Source organism: Siphateles boraxobius, unplaced genomic scaffold, assembly GCF_051911475.1.
Source record: "Siphateles boraxobius isolate OS27281-9 unplaced genomic scaffold, OSU_SipBor_1 31, whole genome shotgun sequence".
Lineage (NCBI taxonomy): Eukaryota > Metazoa > Chordata > Actinopteri > Cypriniformes > Leuciscidae > Siphateles > Siphateles boraxobius.
Genome location: NW_027508931.1, coordinates 14,361,446 through 14,372,655, shown reverse-complemented (window position 1 = coordinate 14,372,655; position 11,210 = coordinate 14,361,446). Strand labels below are relative to the sequence as shown.

The following is an 11,210-nucleotide window of genomic DNA, read 5'->3' as shown; positions in this document are numbered from 1 at the left end:
TTCCACGCGATTCTAAAGACCTCTAAATTAGTTTGTTTCCATTTACGTTCTAATAACTGTGACTACTATGCAAATTATACAACTAAACCAACAGACCGTTTTTCAAGAATTCTTCTAAACCGTAGCGTGGCGGCCTGTACACTGCCAGCCAGAATCTTTCCGTCTCAACCACAGCCAGTTGCTGCTCCTCTCTGGTGCTTCAGATAAGTTCTTTACTGTGCGATGCAACTCTTGGCCACTAAATCTGACGTCTCTAAGGAACCGGGTTGTAGAATGTGCCACAAATCCTCGACAACCCAGTTTCACTGGATAAACCCGGACTCTCCATCCTCGCTGTTGCCAACAGCTGAGCATACCGCAGTTTCTTCCTCTCATATGCCTCATCTACAGCATCCTCCCATGGCACTGTTAACTCTATCAGTTGAACAATGCGTGCTGATCCACACCACAAAACAATATCTGGTCGGAGGTTAGTGGTGGCAATCTCAGGTGGAAAAATAAGCCGCTGATCAAGATCAGCCAGCATTTTCCAGTCCCTAGCAGCTTCCAGTTGTCCTGGGCGAGAATTTGTTTTAACACCTTTTCTTGGTGGTTGCTCGCCTGGGCGGAGGTATATTGTCTTCTGTGTGTAATGTTTTGCTGGAACAGGTGGCAACTTATTGGTCATGTTATGCTTGTCTTCCAATGCTAAAGCCAAACATCTCAGTACTTGGTCATGGCACCAAGTAAACCGATCTTGGCTAAGAACCACCTTACATCCTGTCAGAATGTGCCTTAATGTGGTAGGTGATGAACACAAAGGACAAGAGGGATCCTCTCCTACCAAGAGGTTTAGGTTCTGTGGTAATGGGAGAACATCATATGTTGACCTGATAGGGGAACTTATCCTAGTCTCTTCCAAAGATCTTGCCGGCCCATCTTGCGTTGTTCCACACTCTCCCATCTCATCCACTCTCCCTGCTTGGCCTGGGAAATGGCCTTTATACAACTCATCCTCTCCTCCTGCTTTCGCACCTCGTTGACTACCAGCTTCCTCCTTTGAGCTGGGGCTGCCTTGTGCCATTTAGGAGGGGCTAAACTGAGCCCAAAACGTACTCGGTTACTAACGTAACCTCAGTTCTCTCTAGAGAGGGAACGAGTACTGCGTAATGTCTTACGCTATTTGAAAACCTCTTTTCCACGAGATATTGAAGCCAAAAATTATCCTTAATTTTGAATTAATGTAAAACGCTGTGCAGCAGCATGCAGACATAGGCAAGACGGCTTGCGGGCATATTGGCTGCCCTGCGGCAACAGCAGCAGCCTATCGAGAGAGGCTCTGCGTGACACATATCCAATGGGGGCATTTCGCGCCAATTTCGTCACGTCCCGCCAGAAAGGGCGTGGTCTCAACCCTATACACATAGCTCGATTAGGCTGGTACAACTGGTTTTCATCGCCGAAGCGAACCAGAGCTGTGTATGCACGGCAAGATACGCAGTACTCGTTCCCTCTCTAGAGAGAACCGAGGTTACGTTAGAAACCGAGTACGTTCTCTTACGAGAGTATCTCTCGTACTGCGTAATATCTTACGCTATGGGGGACACAATGCAAAACGCCGTGCGTACTGGGATCCGACACCAAAGTCCCAAGGGCAGTAGCCCGGGGCTCATATAGTGCATAATCACCATAGACCCACAGAGAGTCGGAGAAGAGAGGCTGCAAGCATCATTCCCCATGAAATAGCATCCTACAGGAGCTAGTTATGTTAAAAGTGTTTCACGCAGACAGGGTGAACGTGTTCAACCTGAACTGGGTAATAGTACACAATAGCTCAGAGAGCGATGCACAAGCGAAACTCAGCATCTGGGCCGGCACAGCGGGGCAGATAGCACTGAATTCTATACCGACAGAAGCTTTATTTATTTTTCCGAGTGTATGGGATAAAAGTCAACACAAAGGAGACAATTGTGAACATACGAGTATAGAGGTACACAATTTAGCTCAGATTATTTGCCCTTAGACGTATTAGGTGCTTTAGTTTAATTTCTCAGTTCCACACAGGAAGGAAAGTCATTCGTGTTTGGAACGACATGAGAGAGAGTAAATTATGACAGAATATCTATTTCTTTTTTTTGGTGAACTAACGCTTTGAATCTCTCTCATCCATTGACAATGCATCTTCTCAGTCTCTCCAGTCTGCTGTCATTTTTCCCCGCTGTCCTCCGTCTGTTTTTCCTGTGAAGACCCATTAAAGCTGACTTTAGGACATGCTGTGATTTGTTGAGGGTTGGTATCTGTTTTGGGTATGCAGTGTTTCAAATAGAAAAGCTGACTCAAGCAATAAAAAGGAGACGCAAACATAAGAGATGAGCCTCTGTGGACTGTGGTGGATCCTGCAATGATGTATATACATATACTGTCAGGATACAGGCACGGAGACAGAGGTAAGTGAATCCAAACACAGTTTTATTAAATGTGCCACACGTGCAAAGGTGAGTATTCAAAGTTCATGGGCAGATTCGGTGAAGATCACAATGTGCGGGGCAGATTACAGGTGAGCAGGTTATCTTCAGGTTAGTTGATGTCAAGCAGTCACAGTTCATTAATACTTGTCTCTTCTCTTTCAGATGCAGTCTCAAGCTAGTAAACTCAGCGTGAACACAGGAAGTTCAGATGAACTCCGGGTCTCAGGAAACATGGATTCAGACTGGATTTCTGAAGACGGCAGAACAAGGATACATAGGTTAGTAATTCACAGGTGAGTATACGTTTACTTAGCGGGTACTGGTTGCATCAGAGACTTCAGAGGACGGTGAGTAATAGTCTGTTCCCGTTGGAGGCTTGACAAATACTGAGGCTGTGGTGAGTGTTCTTATGGGACTTGCTGATTGTGAACAGGTGTGGGTGATTAGTATTCTTGGGAGAGTGATGTTGTGTGGTGAGGGATGCTGAGTCTGATTGGTTCCTGACATATACATATATATATATATATATATATATATATATATATATATATATATATATATATATATAAATACATAATTTTTACACACATTTCACAAAAAAACTATAATCATTTTTTTTTAATAATTCTTAAATCAATAATGAGAAAATGTTTAGTTTTTCTTAAAAAAAACAAAAAAACAAACATTATATAATAGAACGTCCTGGTTGCGTATGCAACCCACCGTTCCCTGAAGGAGGGAACGGAGGACGTAGTCGACGGTCGACTGAATTGGGATCTCACTAGAGAGCCTATCCTCTTCGAGTACTATTGAACGAGCCAATGTAATTGGCGTGCGTGATTCGCATCACACACTCCGCCCCCGCGGCGCGGGTATAAATACGGAAGTGGATGCACGCACTAGTTGCTTTTCGCTGAGGAGCCGAGAGTAACCTGGGGTCAGCGGTGGTCCAGCGGTAGTGGCAAGGGGACTACGTCCTCCGTTCCCTCCTTCAGGGAACGGTGGGTTGCATACGCAACCAGGACGTTCCCTTTCAGTCGATAACGTCAGACGTAGTCAACGGTCGACTGAATTGGGATAACCTTTGAAAACGCCACTAACGCTGCCACCTTCCAGTGCCTAAACCAAAGCCTCCTGATGCCCCCGCAAATTTAAGGCGGGGAAGGACAGGGCTTAGGCCAGGGAAGTCATATGGAATGGAATGTCACTGGGGTGGCTCCAGCCTAAGACGGGGGGATACACACCGGACAGTGACGGCAGAGAGACTCTGCCGAGGGAAGACAGGGGCTCGCCGCAGGGAGCCGTATCGTGGAAGAATACACATATGGGGTCGCCATAGGGACCGGGACATATGGACCCAGCGTAACACAGGTTCCACACTGCTTACGACTGGTAGGCCTAACACCAGACGTTCCGCACGTCCGATGCCGGAGGTGTTTGGAGGAACTCAACGGGGTTCAATTTTAAGGGAACTCAACTGGAGTAGAAAGGCGCACGATCCAGTCCATAGGAGGGGAATGGCGCAGCAAGCCGACACTTGAACGGGCTCACGGTGAAACTGGCTTCATGAGAAGGGAGCCCACGGGAAGCAGCGGTTCAACTAGGTGTCGTCCAGCCCCCAACTCTAGAATCTGTTTAGCAAAGCATATCGTCAACGCCCAGGCGGAGCACTTTACACTCATCATAGAGGAGCTCAACACCTAAGTGGACATGTTGCATCTCGGATTTTTACCGAAATGAAGGCAAGCACTAAGTGCAACTTTGCATGGAAACAACCTTCCCTCTCTGCTGAGTTCCAACAGATATTTGTAGAGCTGGTCTGAGGTCTATGGCTTGCATTCTGTATACGTCCAAGCGAACGGACAGAGAAGCCAGGGCTGGATCTGCCTCCTCCAGGGCAGCGCTTGCAGGCTCACCACCTGCTCCTATTACGGAAGAGGTAGGAACCTTGGGCACAATCGGAGCCGGGGTCTCAGCTTGTGAGAGTTAGCCGGCCCAGACTCCAGGCACAATACGTTGACCGAAAGCGAGCAAGTCCCTACCCTCTAGTAGAGACCACGTGAGCAGGAGAACTGATATAACAGAATTTTTAACTCACTGCCTGCAGTGGCTCAGGGGCGGTCTCTGCAGTGCAGTCGCACAAGGGACAAGGCCCAAGAGGATAAAGAGGGATGCAAGGATTTACAAGACCTTGCTCCTCAGGAACCTGACGATCAGAACGTGCGTCTGCACACTTCTGCAACACGATGAGCGTCGTTCAAACACCGAGGCAACATCATTTTGAGGGTGAAGGAAAACAGCCTACTCCAACCCATTTTGCAGGAAAGAGACCACTGAAGTGATCGAATGCTTTCAGGATCTCCTCTGGAGAGAAGACGCACTCAATGACTAGGTTCCACTTCTAAAGGCGTAAGCACGCTACCCATTTCTAGGGGGTGCTCGCAGAAGTGATGGTAACTATCACATGTCCCTGTGATAGCCACCTGAACCTCCGCGTTCAGATGTAAGACCGCCCGGAATCTCCGGGGGAAGAACGCGGGTGCCATCGTGCCCCGTCCCTGAAAGAGTTTTCAGGGGAAGTCAGGAAGGCTGTCGATGGGAACCAGGTCTAGTTGGGCCAATAAGGGGCAACTATGAAGACCTGTTCCTCTCCTGACTTGGCACGTAGGTGCAAGCGACGGGCGCAAAAAAGACAGGAGCATTGCTCAACACAACACGTGAAGATCACTGGGCTTCCGGAGCATTTTCTGCTCAGCACTTGAGTGTGATAAGTTCACTGAGCTTCGGGAGCATTCCTTCTCAACACCTGAGTGTGATAAACTCACTGAGCTTCAGGAGCATTTCTGCTCAACCCTTGAGTGCGAAGAACTTCAACGAGCACCAGGAGCATTTCTGCTCAGCACTGCGTGTGATGAATTCACTGAGCTACAGGAGCATTTCTGCTCAACACCTGAGTGTGATGAACTCACTGAGCTACAGGAGCATTGCTGCTCAACACCTGAGTGCGATGAACTTCACTGAGTTTCAGGAGCATTTCTGCTCAACATGAAGTGTGATGAATTCACTGACTTGAGCAGGCGCAAGGTGACCATGAGTCGCAGTCGCTTTTAGAAGGCTCACTGGGGTTAAACGCATTTTTGCGGGCCCCTGGGGCAGCTGAGAGCCAGTGTTTGTCCAAGGGTAGTCCGCTCGGTTTGTACAAACACTGGCAGGAAGACGAAACCGGAGGGGCAACTGAGCGGCCCCGGAATGGTCATGACCCAGCTGGACCCAGGGGCTTTCTATGGAGTCTCCACTTGCCCTGGCTATAACTGTCGTGAGGCTCGATTACGGCACGATTGAGTAGAGCGGGAAGAGTGGAACAAAGCGTCCTAAGAAGCTTCTGACTCCAAGGACGAGGTGACGGGTGAGTTGTGACATGCAAGGGAAGCTTGCGCAACGGTCGCAATGTCTAACAACTCGATGCACGAATGCCCGTGTAGTCGAGGGTCGCCCAGGCCCCCGTTAAAACACGCCCCTTGTACATGGCCCCTCTGTTGAAGAGGGTTTGGCAGCAGACCGGGATGAACTATAGTCACACAGGGTGAGCTGCTCTGCCACGGTCACCTCGGGACTCGATCATGAAGCTAGCGCTGAAGCGGTCACATATGGAGGAAGCACATGGCTGCAACTACCATATACCCCAGAAGCCTCTGAAAGTTCTTTCAGTGGGACCCTTTCTCACTTCAAACACCAGCTGAACACATTCTCATTGGAGAGACGTGTTAGACCGAGTCCATATCCAAAACTGAAAAAGAGATACTCAGCCCGTGGGCGTGATTACTCTCTTCCAGTTGACCTGAAGACCCAACGAGCTCTGTAGCACTCGAAGGGAAGGACACTGTACTGATACTCCACCCTTACACGCAACCCACAGGATGGCCTGCGGTGCGGAAGGTAGAGATCTGTTTTTAAGCACATGTCTTACAGGTCGGAGCTGCAGACCAATCTTGGGCCAAGATGGTCACGACCCACCACCTAGTAGCACGAAGAACGAGTTTACAACTGGCCTTCGTACCGGCTGGAGGAGCGGCTAAATCAAATCCTTCGCCAGCAGAATAAGATAAGCACGCACAAGTCAGGAGCACTGCTCAACACTCGGTGTGATGAATATCACTGAATTTTCAGGAGCACGTCTGCTCAACACCTAATGTGATGACTATCACTGACTTGAGCGGGGTAGCCGAGCCTGAGGTGGGGCAGCAAAGTAGAGAGAGTGGTGTTAGTGTGCTGTGCAACACTTACCTGTCTCCACAAGCGGCAGGGGGTGCGTGAGAAGGCGGATGACCGGGTCCTCGAACGCATCAAGCTGCCTGCTGGCGACCAAGGGGGGGCTGAGGGGTGTAAGGCTATACAGGGTCACACCCGCCAGACTGGCCCTCTTGGGACCCAGGAACAGATTAAATTGCTCTCTCTTTGAAGTGTGGGTACCGCTTGCTCCGCTTTTTTTTTTTTTTTTTTTTTGGGAGCCAGCGGCGGAACAGACACACACACACACAAACAAAGGCTCCACCCGTCCCTCACCCGGGGGGCGGGAGTGACCGTGCCACTCCAAGAGCATCTCATCCATTCCTGGGCAGCCCGCTCCGGAATGCTTTCGCTGTCGCTTGCCACCTGGCTTGGCAGCGCCTGGGGCGGGCTGGGCGTCTCTACTGCGGCCGGCTCCATGCTGAGGCCTGGGTGGAGGCTGCTGCGGAGGGCCAGCAGGAGCGGCGGCCGGGGAACGCCCACGGCGACGAGCAGGCGGAGGAGCTGCCACCGGCGGCGGGTGGAGGCAGCAGCTGGCCACCGGGGCAGGATGTGCCGGATGACCTCCGTCTGCGCTTGAGCGGCAGAGTACTGTTGGATGCAGTTCTCCACCGCGTCGCCGACCGGCCCAACCTGGGAAATTGGGGAGACCAGGAACCGAACCTTGTCCGCATCCGCCATACCAACCAGGCTGAGCCAACGTAGGCACTACTGGACCACCAAGGTGGACATCGCCAGACCGATCACGCACGCTACGACACTCATGCCCCGGAGGGTGAGGTCGGATGCAGTGCGGTGCTCACCTATGAGCGCACGGTCTGGATTACCCCCGTGCCTGCCATGGGTGCCCTAGCCTGCAGCAACGCCATGGAATGCAAGAGGAAGCGGCTTGCCCACAGGCTTTGTAAGCTCTGCCCGTCGGAACGGACGAAAACTCACAGGCCTTAGGGGGGAGACGAGGATCCCCCCAAAAGGCAGTGGCCGCCGGACACAGGTGCACCTGTGTCGACAGACCGCTCCAATGGAGGGACACCTCGCAACCCTTCACTGTTCCTCCATCAAGGGTAATGAGGGGGAAAAGCTATTCAGGCAGTTTCTGGCAGAGAAAGATGCTGTTCACCACCTGATAAGCTCTCAATGCATTTCGGGAAAGAAAGGCACTGGGGCGGCGAGCTGAGAACCAGCGCGGCCCGCCCCAAGAAACCAAACTCCAGATTCCAACCGAGACTGAACGGGACACGGTGGAGGTTCCACTCGAGCCTGGCAGCCTCGGCGGCCCGTTTCAGCATAGCTGATAATTCTGGATCCGGCTCGGGCAACATTGAACTCCCGGAGGGAGACAATGCAGCCGAGTCATCATCTCTAGAAGTCAGCTCACCCTCCGATGCTGCAATCGGCGTCCTGTCCTCCAGGGGAGCCCCGAGTGAAACCGCTGGCCCACCCATTACAGATGGACCAGCAGACAACACAGGAGGCTCCAGTGGTTGCAGTGGAAGGGAGGAGTGAGGAGCCCACAGGGAGTGGTTACCGGGCAGGACATCCAACACTATACTCCGGTCACCCATCCCACACAGCACCCGAGGGTGGGGCATGGTAATGGGGACTCGCTCTCCGCGAACGAAGGCGAGTCTCGCCCTCAACACTGCGACAGTCATGTTCCCACAGTGAAAACATGAGCTGTCCACAAAAGCTGTCTCAGCGTGCTGTAAGCCCAAACACGTGACACAACAGTTGTGACCATCAGAGAGAGACAGGGAATGACCGCACCCAGAAACGCACGGGCGGAATGATATCTTGAAGAAGACGCAAACGCACCCGTGTTGCTCTTTCAGAAAATAGGACCGTCAACAGTGCCGGAGCACACAGGGGAATGACCGCGGCAACACTGAACAGAGAACTGAAACAGTGAAGCACTCACTTTTCCGCCCTCTAACCAGCCATCAACACACACAAACATTTAGAAATATGTTGCTGTTAAAACAGCAGTTGAGAGCTCAAAGCTCGCGATCACCGCTGCGCTCGCGCTGTAGAACGCCAGCACTGGGAGAGTCTTCCTGAAGAACACGAACACACTCGCTCGTTGTAGACAACAGCACTCTCAGAGACATCCAACGATCGGCTCCGAAGCGAAAGGCAACTAGTGCGTGCATCCACTTCCGTATTTATACCTGCGCCGCGGGGGCGGAGTGTGTGATGCGAATCACGCACGCCAATTACATTGGCTCGTTCAATAGTACTCGAAGAGGATAGGCTCTCTAGCGAGATCCCAATTCAGTCGACCGTCGACTACGTCTGACGTTATCGACTGAAAGGGAACAGTCTTCACTGTCACATGATACTTTGATCCTTCAGAAATCATTCTAATATGCTGATTTGCTGCTTAAGAAAAAACAATTGTATTGTTGTCAATGTTGAAAACAGTTGTGATTTATTGTGGAAACTGTGATAAATTTTTTTCAGGATTATTTTATGAATAGAAAGTTCAAAAGAACAGCATTTGTTTGAAACTGAACTATTTTATAACATTTTAAATGCATTTAATGTCACTTTTAATAAATGTGACCTTGCTAAATTATTTTGCTTGTTTTCTTACAATAACAACAACAGTCAATAACAATACATATCTTACCGACACAAAACTTTTGAATGGTCCTGTAGGTGTATGAAGTCAACGACGACTGTGGTATCGGCCAGCACCACATAACCACAAAATTACTTGGTGCATGTCTAATTGCACACAGATCAGTTGATTTTGGCTTGCATGACCTCAAATGACTCCGAATGACTACATAGCTGACACACAGCATAAATAAATCAGTTCAGGTTTAATCAAATACACACACACACACACACACACACACACACACACACACACACACACACACACACACACACACACACACACACACACACACACACACACACACACACACACACAGTACAAACCAATCAACAGCTATGAGTCTGAGCAGCTTCATTATTTGCAAATAAGTTGTAGCCCTGACGGAAGCTATGTGTGCTGTGAGGAAGGCCTGGGGCAAATATTGGAAAGCTTCTCTGTAATAAATAGGAAAATAAAAAAGAATGCATTAAAAATGCCAGAGCTCCAATAAGTAATTTCATTTCTCTGTGTGGATGTAATATCTTTACTTTTTTCAGCGCTGTTATGGAATATGAGATAGGATGGCACTAAAATGAAATTGAGGTAAATCTGGAAATATCAGATTTAATCCATCTGCGCCAGCGAGATCACGGGGGGATGCGGGACGTTTGCGTCAAACCACATGATGATGTGTTGAGGGAACCTTGCCATTAATCTATCATCAGTGGAGGAGTTGTTTATGTTCCACATCTCAACTGTACAATTAAGACAATTGTTAGCCATGTCCACATCCGCCCCTGCCATTATGAGACAAGCAGATTGCCATTGTTCCGATTGGAACAATCAATGGAGAAGTTTTTTATGTTTCCACCTCTACAATTAGGAAACACAATCACATTCACTCAAGCATCATTCAAAAAACAAAACAGTGAGGTTTTATGCAGTTCTCTTTCATTGGTTCCCTCAACACTGTGCTGCAATGGCGCAATGGGAACACCCTTGGGGCGGTGCTGATTGTCTGAACCCGTATAGAATCACGCCAATTTATTGGCTAATGTTGCAGGCGCCACCTAGGCAGCGCTACGTCACTCATTCTTGATATAGTGAATGCACTTTCTGATCCTCAGATTTTGTCCTTCAGAAGAAGCGATGTAACTGGCTTGTGCTAGTTAAATGATTTTGTTTTGGATATTCTCTCTTTGTGCTTCAGCGACCGCATATAGTGGAACTTGGTTCGTTCTCCTCTCGATGAAGCACAATGAATATGCGTCATTGCCAGCCACAGTGCTCTTGCTTCATTGCAAGCGACAACCCGCAAGATAAGTGTGTGAAATGCCTCGGCCTGTCGCATGCACACAAGGCTATTTATTGCGCTTCTGGCTGCAGGTTTTGTGAGAATTTAAAACATAATAACTAACCGACGCAAGGCTAATTTTCTTGCTTTGAGAAGGATTCATCCACTCTTCCCCGTCGATCTGGGGAGGCTCGGGGCCCGGATGTCGAGCTTGAGGCTATGAAGAATGAGCAGGCAGGTTTCTCCCTCTTTTTCTTTCTCCCACGCTGATTCTCCTGTGGAATTTCTCCACGATTATCAGTCTAGATACCGTTTCCTTTGGCATTGAGGATGGATATTTATCCCAGTCTGATTCTAAGGATTTTGGGCCCGTGTCCAACGCTCTCCCACCTAGCGTCTAGGAAGTGTGGCCTTCTGCGGCATACCCTGAGCTTGTGGACGTGCTAACCCGTTCTACTGAGAAGCTCAACAATGAATGCCTACGAGCCTCGCGATTTTCTGTCCTCCCGGCTCCAAGCTCTACGAGGGTTTACTGCATGGTCAATCTAATTCTCGCCCCATTAGAAGCAAGCTGCCATTT

General features: G+C 49.6%; 1 long non-coding RNA gene across 1 annotated transcript; it reads right to left on the bottom strand.

Annotated features, from left to right (window-relative positions):
* Positions 1–2,104: 2,104 nt before the first annotated feature.
* LOC143697072 (uncharacterized) lies at positions 2,105–9,460 on the bottom strand. The gene is made up of 2 exons (XR_013186166.1): positions 9,364–9,460; positions 2,105–2,217 (listed from the first exon to the last, which is right to left on the bottom strand). It is a non-coding gene; the product is annotated as an uncharacterized LOC143697072 (long non-coding RNA).
* Between the last annotated feature and the right edge of the window lie 1,750 nt (positions 9,461–11,210).